Genomic DNA, 15417 nt, shown 5'->3' on the forward strand with positions numbered 1-15417 from the left:
CAGGTCAGGACTCGCTGCAGGCCAGTCCATTAGAGGGATGTTATTGTTGTGTAACCCCTCCACCACAGGATGTGCATTACAAACAGGTGCCCGATTGTGTGGAAAGATGCAATCGCCATCTCCTAATTGCTCTCTGAATTTTACTTTTGGCAATACACACGCTGGCAGATGACGTTCACCGGGCATTCGCTATACCCACACCCTGCCATCGGATCGCCACATTGCATACTGTGATTCGTCACAACACACAATGTTTTTCCACTGTTCAATCATCCAATCTTTACACTCCTTACACCAAGATAGGCATCGTTCGGCATTTTCCGGCGTGATGTGTGGCTTATGAGCAGCCACTCAACCATGAAATCCAAGTTTTCTCCTCCCGCCTAACTGTCATAGTACTTGCAGTGGATCATGATGCAATTTGGAATTCTTGTGTGGTGGTCTGGATATATGTCTGTCTATTACACATTGCGACCCTCTTCAATTTTTGGCGGTCTCTGTCAGTCAACAGATGAGGTCGGCTTGTATGATTTTATGCTGTACATGTCCCTTCACATTCCCACTTCACTATCACACTGGACTTAGGGATGTTTAGGAGTGTGGAAATCTCGTGTACAGACGTATGACACAAGTGACACCCAATCACCTGACCACATTCGAAGTCCATGAGTTCCGCGGAGTGCCCCATTCTGCTCTCACACAGTGCCTAATGACTACTGAGGTCGCTGATATGGAGTGCCTGGCAGTAGGTGGCAGCACAATGCACCTAATATGGAAAACATACGTTTTTGGGGGGGGGGGGGGGGGTGTCCAGATACTTGTGATCACATAGTGTATCTGCTGAAATGAACCCTACTGTTGAAGTTCTAAGTATCGAGGCTGTACATGTACCAGTAAACTGTACAGTATTTTGACAGATTACATTACATCTATAAAAATCACTCATATTCATTACAGTCAGAAATAAACATAAATAGTAACAAAATATACATAAAATAAAGGCAGTTATTGTTTATGAACAATTTCAAGCAGTTTTTAATGATTAAAGAAACTTTAATAGTTATACAAATTGTTGCAAGATAAAATTAGTGTCGTCAGTCTGATTTGCGAATGATTTTTAGTGAGTAAAGAACCACCCAGGTGCTCACGGTTCTTTTGTGAGTTTGTGTGTGGCACACACGGGGTTCGAGCTACTGCAGCCAATTCTTCCTTCCCTGGCTGCATTTCCTTCACCTGGGCCTCTCCCCATAGCTATGCTCCTTCCCCATAACCCCACCCTTCCCCTCTCTCAGCATTCTGATTTATATCCACCTGGTTTCGGCTTGCAGTTTTGTTCCTTCTGCCTGTTCTTTCATCCTTTTTGGCGTTTATGTCCCTGTTTGAGGTTTGACCTCCACATCAAAATTTCCTGTTTTTAGTGTGAGCCATTTGGAGAAGAATTCCTTCCCTAGCATCTACGGCATGGATTACTCTCCCCACTTCTTTCCCCTATCCCTCCCCTGCTGTAGCCCCCTTCCACCCTGCTTGGTCAGCCAGCATGTGTAGCCAGTCCGTGTGGTGGGGCTGTTACGTGTCCATATAGCTGAGCCCCCTGACAATACAGGGATCACACTGCTGATACCTGAGCTGTTCCCTCCCAATGTATGCCAAGGAGTGGTTGCTTGTCTTCTTGGAACATTGGAACTCCAGGCAATGGCTGCTGTGCGAGACAGCCCATGGGGAGAACCCCTGGTCGGAGCGAGTGGTATCAGGGCGGATGCTTGGCGCATAAAGTGTATGAAGCTGCAAAAATCTGGCCAGTCTCAAATGGCTGTCTCTTTGCATGGTGAAGGATCATTGAATGCTGCTTCATGTGACCCAGCAATCTTCCCTTCCCTGGCTACACCATGTGAGAAGGGCTAGGCTCTCCATCTTGGCATCAAACATTTTCCCCACTAGCTCATCTGTACGAGGACGGATGGGGACACAAATCCACCAAAAAGCCATTGTTTTTTGTGGAAAATATCGAGAACAAGTTTGGTGAAGTGGAGTCACTGAGTAAGATGTGGTCAGGCTCCCTGGTGATCAAAGCTGCTGCTGCCACCCAATCTGCAGCACTTCGTGCCTGTGATTATCTTGGCTATGCCCCAGTGTCTATTCTCCTTACCAATCTCTGAAAATGGTCCAGGGAGTGATTTTTTGTGGGGACTGCATCCTGCAAACTGATGAGGAACTCCGGGCTAATCTGGAGTGGCGTGATGTTCATTTTGTTCGATGTGTCCAAAGACAACCAAACTGATACTGATGCTTACATTCTGGCTTGAGGAGAGGGAAGTGGGGGGGGGGGATACCCTTCCAGAGGAGGTCAGTGCTACAGATGTGACACGAAGCTGCACGTCCCTCCACCCATACAGTGCTTGAGTATAGGTCATACTTCTTTCTGCTGTACAGCGGACTCTCCATATGGTGACTGTGAGCGTCCACACCATGAGGTAAGTCTGCGTTCTGCCAACTGTGTAATGTGTCAGTTGTGCTGACCGCCACTCCCCTCGCTCGCCAGATTGTCCAGCTTACAAGAGAGAAAACAAGATCCATGAATACAGGTCTCTTGATTGCCTGTCTTATGCTGAGGCTTGCCAAAAGTATGAGAGACTCCACCCAGTGTCACTAACTTCAACTTATGCCTCTGTTACTTCATTTTCTCCTCCTACCTCCGGCTGGAAGACTCCTACCCCCGGCTGGAAGACTCCTACCCCCACTTGGCCATAAGATGCACCATCTGTGTGCCCCAAGGTCACCCGCTCTCTTTTGGTTCCGGATCTGGCCGACACCTGTACTCTCTCGGTGCCCTGTCACCTTCAAAAGAGGAGGAGGAGAAGAAGAAGAAGAAGAAGAAGAAACAAGTCCCAACACAAGACCCCCCCCCCCATCCCGGAGGTGCAATCTCTCCCCTCACAACCTGAGTCTACATCTTATTTTTGGATGTCACCCCATCCTTGTTTTGCTTTTGTTGATGTTCATCTTATATCCTCCTTTCAAGACACTGTCCATTCCATTCAACTGCTCTTCCAAGTCCTTTGCTGTCTCTGACAGAATTACAATGTCATCGACAAACCTCAAAGTTTTTATTTCTTCTCCATGAATTTTAATACCTACTCCGAATTTTTCTTTTATTAATTAGATTAGGAAATGAGACACTTAAAGTAGTAAAGGAGTTTTGCTATTTGGGGAGCAAAATAACTGATGATGGTCGAAGTAGAGAGGATATAAAACGTAGGCTGGCAATGGCAAGGAAAGCGTTTCTGAAGAAGAGAAATTTGTTAACATCCAGTATTGATTTAAGTGTCAGGAAGTCATTTCTGAAAGTATTCGTATGGAGTGTAGCCATGTATGGAAGTGAAACATGGACGATAAATAGTTTGGACAAGAAGAGAATAGAAGCTTTCGAAATGTGGTGCTACAGAAGAATGCTGAAGATTAGATGGGTAGATCACATAACTAATGAGGAAGTATTGAATAGGATTGGGGAGAAGAGAAGTTTGTGGCACAACTTGACTAGAAGAAGGGATCGGTTGGTAGGACATGTTCTAAGGCATCAAGGGATCACCAATTTAGTATTGGAGGGCAGCGTGGAGGGTAAAAATTGTAGAGGGAGACCAAGAGATGAATACACTAAGCAGATTCAGAAGGATGTATGTTGCAGTAGGTACTGGGAGATGAAAAAGCTTGCACAGGATAGAGTAGCATGGAGAGCTGCATCAAACCAGTCTCAGGACTGAAGACCACAACAACAACAACCCCATCCTTGTCAGTGACGACTACTGATCGACTGACATGACCCCCTCTCGGCTTCTTTATGTCTAACTTGGACTCTCTTCACACGATTATCCTGTGGAATTGCAATGGATACTGTTGTCACCTACCGGAAATACGTCTTGTCTCCTCCTATTCTGCTTTCTGTCTTGTTCTTCAGGAAATGCATTTCCACTAATGACCACTCTCCAAGATTTCATGGTTATTGGGCGTTCTCTCGGAACTGGTGGCCCCGGGGTGGCTTCTGGTGGGGTCTGCACTTTGGTTTGCTCTGATGTCATTAGAGACAGGATCCCCCTACGTACCAACCAGGAAGCAATAGTGGTTCAAGTGAAAACGACTCTGGCAATGACCATTTGCAATGTCTACCTCCCTCCAAGTAGGCCACTTCCTTATGTTGCACTGTCTACCTTAATCCAGCAATCCTGCCCCCATTTCTCCTCCTTGGGGACTTCAATGACCACCACCCTCTGTGGAGGAATGTCACTTCAATGAGTAGGGGTCTCCTAATTGACCAACTTATTAAGGACCTCAATTTGTGTCTCCTAAATGAGGGTTCCCCTGCCCACTTCAGTGCCACTCGTGGCACCTTCACTGCTATCAATCTCACGATCTCCTCCCCTGCCCTCGTGGCTTCCCTACATTGGTCTCCCATGATGACCTTTGTGTCAGTGACCACTTTCCGGTGATTTTGTTGTTCCCCTGCCGCCGCCAGGCAGACAGACTCCCATGTTGGGCACTCCACAGGGACAGTTGGCCTTTATATATGTTTGCTGTGCACTTTGACACCTCCATTTCAAATTCCACTGATGCAATCATGCAAGGCGTCTCTGGCACTGTTCTTCATGCTCCTGGCACTGCTGCCCCCTATCCATAGGTACCCCCTCATCCTTGATGGTACTGCAGTGGACCAAGGATGTCGCAGTTGCTGTCTAGGACTGCTGATGGGCACTGCAGCCATTTGAGTGACATCCTTCACAGACCAGTCTCTTCGATTGTAAGCGTCTCTGTGCTAAGGCTCGTTGCCTTACTAAGCAGAGTAAAAAGGAATGCTAGGAGTGTTATGTTTCCTCCATGGGGACATATGCCTCTTTATTGCAGGTTTGGTCCAAGCTCCGTAGCCTTCTGGGCCGCCAGTGACAGTCAACTGTCCAGTGTTTAATCTCCAAGGAACTCTGTGCACTGATCCATTGGTCCTTGCAGAACACCTTGCAACACACTTTGCAACAGCATTGGTGCCCTCTTCCTCTCCTGCTACCTTTCTCCGTCAGAAACACAGAGTTGAACAGACCCCTCCTCTGTTTCATACTGCAACATGCTGAGCCCTATAATGAACCATTCACTGAATGGGAATTCTCGCAGCCTCTTACCTCTTTACGAGACATGGCCCCAGGCCTGGATTCCATCGACAACCAAATGATCCAACACTTGGACATTCCCCAGAGGCAACATCTCCTCAGGGTCTTCAACTGCATTTGGCTCACGGTGCTTTTCCATCGTAATTGCGAGACAATATAGTCCTCCCCGTCCTTAAGTCTGGAAAGAACCCAACGTCCCTCGACAGCTACCGCTCAATTAGCCTGATGAATGTACTTTGTAAACTGATTGAGAGGATGGTTAGCTTCAGATTATGTTGAGTACTCGAATCTCGGGGCCTTTTGTCCCCATGTCAGTATGGCTTCCAGGCAAGACGATCTCCAACTGACCATTTACTCAGATTGGAAACAGCCATCTGACAGACTTTTACTCGCTGCCGGCACCTTGTCACGGTCTTCTTTGGCCTACACAGGGCATATGACATGGCTTGGCACCATCATATTTTAGTTACCCTCCATGACTGGGGCTTCCGTGGTCCCCTTCCAATTTTTATCTGTGAGTTTTTGTCTCACCAGCTCTTCTGGGTTCGAGTTGGCACTTCACTCAGCGCCCCTTGGATTCAGGAGAATTGTATCCCACAGCGTTGTGTACTAAGTGTCATACTCTTCTTCATTGCCATCAATGAGCTTGTAACCTCCGGTGGGCCTCAGGTTATCCCGGTGTCGTATGTTGAGGATTTTTGCATCTGCTGCAACTTGCACTCCGTAGCATCTGCTGAGTGTCGGCTCCAAGATGCTATCCAACAGGCCTCTGTATGGGCCACCTCCCATGGCAACCAGTTTTCTCCCTTCAAAACGCGGGTTACGCATTTTTTGTGATCGATCCACAGTAGAACCCGATCCAGAACTTTATTTAGGTGACCAGCTCCTCGACATTGTAGCATAGTCCCATTTCTTGGGCCTTATTTTTGACAACAAGCTGACATGGCTGCACCATATTCGCCACCTAAAGATTATGTGCATGTGGAAGCTTAATGCTCTCCACTGCCTGGTCCATACATCTGGGGGTGCAGACCATGCCCATGCTACTCTTCTCCATATTTACAGTGCTCTGGTCTTGTCCAGACTAGATTATGGAAGTCAGATTTATTGCTCAGCAGCTCCTTCCACTTTGAAACTGCTTGACCCTGTTCACCATTGTGGGGTGCGTCTGTCTATTGGTGCCTTTCGCATTAGTCCCGTTGATAGCCTCCTCACAGAAGCGGGGATTCCCCTCTACATTTACGACAGTGCCAACTCCTGGTTTCTTATGCAATCACCATTCGCCAATTCCTTGACCATCCCGTGTACCCTGTGCTCTTTGCCATCGGGGCATGTCTCCCCCTGACACTCGCCTACGAGTGGGATTGCCACTTGGCATGCGTCTGACTTTCCTCTGTCGGGACCTCCATCTTCACTCACCGGAATGCACCTCGTGCCTTTCCTCCCAAACCCCAGTCCCCTCACACCCCCCCAGATGGTTCCTAGACTGTGGATTAGGACCGAACTATTCCAGGATCCTAAGATCTCTGCTGCTCCTATGATTTTCTGACATCTTGTGTGTGTCATCCTTACAGAGTTCCAGGGTGCCGCCATCTTTTACACTGATGGTTCTAAGACAATCGATAAGATGGGATACACTTTCACGTCTGATGCTGGCTTAGAACACCTTACATAACCAGGATCATCTAGTGTGTTCACAGCAGAACTTCTAGCCATTCGCAGAGTCCTCCACAGTGTTTTAATTTGTTCAGGCTCAATGAACAGCCTGCAGGCTGTCGACTGATGCTACTCTCATCACCCTTTGGTCTCTGCTATCTGTGGCCTTCTCTCTGCCCTTGGCCATGCCGCCTGTTCAATTGTCTTTCTTAGGGTCCCAAGTCATGTAGGCATCCTGGGGAATTAACTGGCTGACCATTTGGCTAGAGAAGCAGCTACTTACCTGCCATTTCCTTTCATGATTCCAGCTGTAGGTGGAATGACATTTGATCTGCTACTGCTCACAGTAATAAATTCCGCACAATTGAAGAGTTTACTGCAGTTTGGCACTCTTCCTTCCTCTCCTCTCGGAGCCAGAATGACAGTACCCCACATATTGATGGAATGTCCCCTTCTTTTGGCCCTTTGAGCTAAGTATAGTCTTCCAGATTCCTTAAATTTAGTATTAGCAGACAATTCACGGATGGTTGAAGTGGTCCTTGGTTTCCTCCATGAAAATGGTTTTTATTTCCAGGTCTTGGAGCAGGGACAAGGTGGTTGTGGTTGGGACCTCTTTTCCAGTCTTCTCAGTGTGTAACCCCATGACCACTCCCCCATGGAAGGATTCCCCTTTTTTCCAGTTTTTAGATTTTGTCTCACCTTTTATACCTTTTACTGTGTGTGTGTAATCATTATTATTTTATAATTTGGCTCTAGTGACTGGATCTGTCCACTTTTAGCGGATCCTCTTTCTTCTGTGACTAACTTCCTGATTGCCTCACCATTTGGTCCCATAACCCCTCTCAATTAATCAGTCAATCAATCAATAGTGAGTAAAGAACTGGTAATAATTACACCCAGAATTTCAATGAATTGACTGTCTCAATGAAGTATTTCATAAGAGAGCTGTTAAGTCCACTTTTATCTGTAGTATTGATTGTGCACTTTAATATGAGACAGTAATTAACTAGAACATCACTTCCTCACATTAACAGTTACAAAAACATTCCATTTGAAGTAATTGAGGAAGTTAATCTGCAATCCTGCTTTCTATACACAGATATCCCCTAATCACAAATACATGTAAATGAACATACGCTTGCCACAATTTGCTGACAGTTAAGTGCTAAACACAGTTTAGTCATGTATCTTTCATGTTTGTTAAATTTTATTGTCAGACTTAAGTTACTTTCAGATTAATTGTTATCTTTCATGAAATTTATAATCTGTTACAACATTGCACAACTAGCTGCCAGTGCAACTTAACTACATTCAATTTGTAAACTGTTTTTCAGGATAATGCAAACCTCTTGTAGTCTTTGTTAAGAAAATTTTGCAGTTTTTAATTATAATTGTGATGCTAAAGTAAATTTTAGGAACCTGTTGCAAGTAGCATGACTTGGGGCAATAACAGCATGTAAAATAAACGTATATGTCGTGTGACTAGGGCCTCCCATTGGGTAGACCGTTTGCTGGGTGCAAGTCTTTCTATTTGATGCCACTTCGGCAATTTGCGTGTCGATGGGGATGAAATGATGATGATTAGGACAACACAGCGCCCATTCCCTGAGCGGAGAAAATCTCGGACCCAGCCGGGAATCGAACCCGGGCCCGTAGGGTTGACATTCAGTCACGCTGATGACTCGGCTACTGGGGGCGGACATAACAGTATGTATGCAGATGTAAATTAAACTGCATTGACAAAAGAACACACAGTAAGTGTGATTTACAATATTACTGAAAACAATATATTGCATGGAGGTGATGAATCATACTATATGATTTTAACCTCAGTGTTTATAGGATTCACGAGTGGCTCCTCCTCTAATTAACAGCTGTCACGGGGCACTATTTAAGCACTCCATGTCCCCAGTAAAGGCAATGACCACCTGAGGCAATAATTCCATCAACTGTATAAATTTTAGTTTTGTATCTAAACTGCTATGTGCTCACTATGAGGCTAACTCCTGACTGGAGCTTTGTCCGCTGTCTGTGGGCTCTCTTCAGGACCTCCTTTGCCATTGCCCTGCTTTTGCCTCCTTAACCCAGATGGACTTCCCTCTGGCTTTTCCTAGCCTGTCGTTACAGTTTTAAGTATTGAGCCTGTAATGGACCAGTAAAATGCACTATATTTTCACAGATTACATAACTTCCATAGAAATTCTTCATATTTATTCAAGTCAGAAATAAACATAATTAGTAACAAAATGTACATAAATACAGGCAAGTATTGTTTATGAACAAATGCAAGTTATGAATGACAAGAAGTTTTGGTATTGCTCCCTTCGGAGGCATGTTGACAGACTGAACACTGTACAGAAGTGACTTTTTGCTTTTCAGGTTTGGAGACATAGCACACTGCATTCAACTTTGTTACGAATGCATGTTAATTTTATTTCCAGTACAAGCAACTGTTTTTAGCAATTTCCTGTGGTAAAAAGGGTGCTGAGAAAAAACTTTCCAATAGAAAACATCAACTGTAGAAGGTACAAGATTGGTGTAAACCTTTTCTTGAACAGTTTATATGAAATAGCACCATAATTTTTGCATCATGCATAGCAACGGATCAAATGAGGAAACTACCTTGGCTACACAGTGGTTTTACCCATTTGTATTCTACAGGGTCTGCCTACCAAATAAATTTACATTGTATAATGTAGTGATGTACCCAATTCCAAAGGCATTGGAGCAGACAAGGTGTGATGTGATCAAGGGAAGGAGTGTGTCACCTCCTTCATTGTTCTTAAAGCTCTTCGAACATTCCAGAAAATGTACTCAGCAGAGAAAATGATATAATAACATACAGGACTCATTTTCCTGTGACAACAGTTGGGGGAGGAGGCAGGAACACATGGGAATAAAGAGAAACAAGTAAGCTGATGTAGCAACTGTGAAACGAGTAAGCTAATGTAGCAAGGCCTATTCAGGCAACTGAGTCAATGCAGGCCACTGTCTCACTGCTGAGCCAGAAAGTCGTGCACCACTAGGAAAATAAGTGCCGGAAGGTGTAGGCCAGCAGGCTAGCAGTTGTGAAATTAAATTAACCAGCATTTGCATTCCTTCTTCTGTTCACAGAGATGGGATAAAGTCACACTCATCAATTTCCATCTAGGACACAGTTCACTTACACCTAACTTTATGCTCTCAAAGAAGAGCCTTCTGTTTGTGGCTCTATCAGCATACAAATTCAGAGGTCTCATTTTGACAGAGTATGTACTGTATTCTCATAAGGACAACAATGTAAGATGGTACCTGCCCTCTGTTCTAGGTGATGCCAATACTAGTGTGGTAAGACATTTAAAATTATGTTCATACCGTCTATACTCCAGTCTGAGCTTTTAGACTGCCGATTTTAGTGTGTTATGGAGATGCTGGCACATCCTGTCATTGATTTGTGATCTGCCAGCCACGTGTGTCTGCTATTTTGTTTTGGATTCTTCTCTTTGATCAATATTTCACTGCTTTTAACTACACTCACCTGTATGTATATAGTATGGATGCTGCAGACTATAATACCTAGCATCATCATTGTCATCAGTGGCCCAAACTGACTAGACACTGTCCAAATAATATCTGATCAGGCTCCAAGTAGGTCTATAGCTACAGTGTAAGTCTTAAATCTTACGATACTCCCATTGTGCTGTTTAAAACAATGAAAGATGATGTACTGTAAGCAGGGGTAAGCAACAAAGATTATACTAAATAAAACACTGTTATTATGTCTAAAGTAACATGGGTTTCAGCTGGATAACAAACTAAAATTGACTCTACACTTCAACTAATCAAGAAGATCGGTTTTGCTCATAGGAGTTTTATTATTGCTTAACTACAGTCCAGACAGTAGAAGAAAATGCTAACTGTCAGTTTAACAGTTGTGAAGAGGATAGGTTGCTGTTGATCTTAAATGAAAAGACTGATAGGACACAAACAGTCACACAAGCAGTCACATATATCATATGTCTGAAACTGAATTCCTTGCTCTGCAACATCTGAAAGAGCATTGCAGACACCATCTGCATAAGTTATCCAACCTGCTGACATCCTACAGCTGCCTTGGGGCACCACTATCCAAACCCTATTCTATCCACTGTGTTCCCCCTCATGAATCCCTCATAGCACCCAGACCCTGTCTAGCTGACCATTTCAACTTGCAGATCCCCCAAAACTCCCTACCAACACTCCACTAAATCCAGAGTCAAAACGATCCCAGAACACTGTTAACATTTCCACCAAAATCCTCAGTCCCATAGAAGTTTCAGCCCTATCCAAGGCCTCACCTTCAGCTCTATTCCCAAATTTCACCATGTTGGACTTGTCAGAGACCTACTCTCTTTCTCGATGTCCCTGCAATGGAAACACTTCTTTGCCACCAATCCCTCCAACCAGAGCCAATGTAATTCCAACATTGAACCTTGCCCCTCCCAGTTCATACAAAAAACCCATCATGATCTTCCCCCCTCCCCCTCCAATCTGACCATCACTTCAACTGGCAGCCCACACATAATGAAAATATCTTAGACTTCATAGCTACAAACAGGCCAGACGGGGATTAGTGATAATGATGTCATCATAGCGACTATGGTTATGAAAGTTAATAAATCACTGAAGTACAGCAGGCAGATTCCACATTTCCAGATTTCTTAAAAGCTTTTGACAAGATCCCTCACAGCCGGCCGAAGTGGCCGAGCGGTTCTAGGCGCTACAGTCTGGAACCGCGCGACCGCTACGGTCGCAGGTTCGAATCCTGCCTCGGGCATGGATGTGTGTGATGTCCTTAGGTTAGTTAGGTTTAAGTAGTTCTAAGTCCTAGGGGACTAATGACCTCAGAAGTTAAGTCCCATAGTGCTCAGAGCCATTTGAACCAAGATCTCTCACTGCAAACTGTTAATGAAGGTATGAGTATACAGAATAGCTTCCCAGATATGCAAGTGTCTCGAAGACTTCTGAAGAAATAGAACCTAGTATGTTATCCTAGATGGCAAATGACAAAAGTGTCATCAGGAGTGCCCTAGGTAAGTGTGATAGGGCTGCTATTGTTTTCAATATACCTATATAATCTGGCAGACAAGTTGGGCAGCAATCTGTAGTTGTTTGTCGATGATGCTTTGATGTACAGGAAGGTGTCAAAGCTGAGTGACTGTAGGAGGATACAATATGACTTAGACAAAATTTCTAGTTTGTGTGATGAAAATTTAGAAAAAATGTAAGTTGATGCAGATGAGCAGGAAAGACAAACCCATAATGTCTGGATACAGCATTAGTAGTGTCCTCCTTGAAACAGTCACATTGTTACATTGCAGACTGATATGAAATAACATGAGCATGTGAGCATAGGGAAGGTGAATGGTTGACTTTGGTTTATTGGGAGACTTTTGAGAAAGTGTGATCCATTTGTAAAGTAGACCACATATAGGATACTGCTGCAGCCTTCTCTTGAGTACTACTAGAGTGCTTGGGTCCATACCAGGTTAGAGCAAAGGAAAACATTGAAGTTGTTTAGAGGTGAGCTGCTATATTTGTTACCAGTAGGTTTGAACAACACATTAGTGTTGTAGAGATGCTTCAGGAACTCAAATGGGAATCCCTGTCGGAAGGTGATGATCTATTTGATGAACACTATTGAAAAAAAGCTAGAGAACTGAAGTTTGAAGCTGACTGTAGAATGATTTTACTGCTGCCAATAAACATTTTACGTAAGGACAATGATGATAAGATATGAGAAATTAGGGCTCGTATGGAGGCAGATTTTCCCTTGCTCTATTTGCAAGTTGAACAGGAAAGGAAATGACTGGTAGTGGTACAGGGTACCCTCCACCATGCACCTTACAGTGGCGTACATTGTATGTATATAGATGTAGACTGGAACAACTGAACCACATCTGTTGTGAGAGCTTTGATTATCTGTCATCAAACCCTGAAATGAGGGACATTGTACCTGAGATCTCACCTACACCTCCTAAAGTGGTGTTCCTTCACCCACCCAACCTCTGCAGTATCCTAGTCCATCCCTATGCCACTCCCAGTCCTAGCCCCTTGCCCCAGAGATTACATTGCTGTCGGAAGCCAGTTGCAAGACCTGCCCAATCCACCCATCCAGCACATTCTATTCCAGTCCTGTCACAGAATTATCCTGTCCCATCAGAGGCCTAGCCACCTGTGCAAGCAGCTACGTCATATATCAGTTCTTCTGCAGTCATGCACACCTTTTTATATTGGTATGACTACCATCCAGCTATCCACCAGAATGAATGGCCACTATCAAACTGTGGCCAAGAGCAAAGTGGACCACCTTGTGGCACAACATGCAGCTGTACGTGACATGCTTGATTTCAGTGGCTGCTTCACAACACAGGCCCTCTGGATCCTCCCCTCCACACCAGCTGTACTGAACTGTCCAGGTGGGAGTTACCCAAACAACACATTCTCTGCTCCTGAAATTATTCCTTCGTTAATCTGTGTTAATCTACTTTCCACACATTCTCCACACAACGGTTTACATCCCTTCTGCCCTATCACCTCCCTCTCGTCACATTTATTGTGTGCCTCTCTCCGCCAATTCCCCCACCAGCCTTTTCCCCTCCATGCTCCTCTCCTTTTCTGCTCTTAATTTTGTCTACCACCTCTTCAGCAGCTTTCCGATGCTGCAGCCTTGTCCTGCCGCCTTCTAGTCCCAGCTTACTCCGCCAGACAATGCTTTTCTCTCCCCCACCTGTACCCAGCTACTGTTCTCCCTTTGCTGCCCAACTCCCAATGGCTACTTTCATTCAACAGAACAGTCAAAGATAGTGGTCATGTTTTTGTGTGAGGTGTGCCTGCTTGTGTGAATGTGTGTGCTTTCTTCTTTTCTGAAGAAGGCTTTTGCCAAAAGTTCAGTGTGTAACAGCTTTTTGTTGAACATGTCTGCAACTCATTGTGTCTTCTTTACAGTGAGTAGCACTCTATTCTTTTTCATAATTGTTAATATTTCGACCTGGACTTTCCATTGTTTTTACTCTCAGTTTAGCAAGTATTAGACTTCACATTATCTGCTGTGTTTTCGTATGCACCACTTGCTGGCAAAAAGTAGTTCCGTATGTACAGCTAGAAATTAATGTTTCAGAATATACACTTGTAGGTTAGCACTTTTTTCCCACCATTGCCTTAAATGGTCCCATACATTTGTGGGTAACAACTATTACTACACTCCTGGAAATGGAAAAAAGAACACATTGACACCGGTGTGTCAGACCCACCATACTTGCTCCGGACACTGCGAGAGGGCTGTACAAGCAATGATCACACGCACGGCACAGCGGACACACCAGGAACCGCGGTGTTGGCCGTCGAATGGCGCTAGCTGCGCAGCATTTGTGCACCGCCGCCGTCAGTGTCAGCCAGTTTGCCGTGGCATACGGAGCTCCATCGCAGTCTTTAACACTGGTAGCATGCCGCGACAGCGTGGACGTGAACCGTATGCGCAGTTGACGGACTTTGAGCGAGGGCGTATAGTGGGCATGCGGGAGGCCGGGTGGACGTACCGCCGAATTGCTCAACACGTGGGCCGTGAGGTCTCCACAGTACATCGATGTTGTCGCCAGTGGTCGGTGGAAGGTGCACGTGCCTGTCGACCAGGGACCGGACCGCAGCGACGCACGGATGCACGCCAAGACCGTAGGATCCTACGCAGTGCCGTAGGGGACCGCACCGCCACTTCCCAGCAAATTAGGGACGCTGTTGCTCCTGGGGTATCGGCGAGGACCATTCGCAACCGTCTCCATGAAGCTGGGCTACGGTCCCGCACACCGTTAGGCCGTCTTCCGCTCACGCTCCAACATCGTGCAGCCCGCCTCCAGTGGTGTCGCGACAGGCGTGAATGGAGGGACGAATGGAAACGTGTCGTCTTCAGCGATGAGAGTCGCTTCTGCCTTGGTGCCAATGATGGTCGTATGCGTGTTTGGCACCGTGCAGGTGAGCGCCACAATCAGGACTGCATACGACCGAGGCACACAGGGCCAACACCCGGCATCATGGTGCGGGGAGCGATCTCCTACACTGGCCGTACACCACTGGTGATCGTCGAGGGGACACTGAATAGTGCACGGTACATCCAAACCGTCATCGAACCCATCGTTCTACCATTCCTAGACCGGCAAGGGAACTTGCTGTTCCAACAGGACAATGCACGTCCGCATGTATCCCGTGCCACGCAACGTGCTCTAGAAGGTGTAAGTCAACTACCCTGGGCAGCGAGATCTCCGGATCTGTCCCCCATTGAGCATGTTTGGGACTGGATGAAGCGTCGTCTCACGCGGTCTGCACGTCCAGCACGAACGCTGGTCCAACTGAGGCGCCAGGTGGAAATGGCATGGCAAGCCGTTCCACAGGACTACATCCAGCATCTCTACGATCGTCTCCATGGGAGAATAGCAGCCTGCATTGCTGCGAAAGGTGGATATACACTGTACTAGTGCCGACATTGTGCATGCTCTGTTGCCTGTGTCTATGTGCCTGTGGTTCTGTCAGTGTGATCATGTGATGTATCTGACCCCAGGAATGTGTCAATAAAGTTTCCCCTTCCTGGGACAATGAATTC

General features: G+C 45.7%; 1 protein-coding gene across 4 annotated transcripts in view; it reads left to right on the plus strand.

Moving 5' to 3' along the window:
* Window positions 1–15417, plus strand: part of LOC126419088 (cell cycle checkpoint protein RAD1-like) — a 114592-nt gene that overhangs the window by 31987 nt on the left and 67188 nt on the right. The window lies entirely within an intron of this gene.

This window comes from Schistocerca serialis, chromosome 9, assembly GCF_023864345.2.
Source record: "Schistocerca serialis cubense isolate TAMUIC-IGC-003099 chromosome 9, iqSchSeri2.2, whole genome shotgun sequence".
In the NCBI taxonomy this organism is placed as follows: domain Eukaryota; kingdom Metazoa; phylum Arthropoda; class Insecta; order Orthoptera; family Acrididae; genus Schistocerca; species Schistocerca serialis.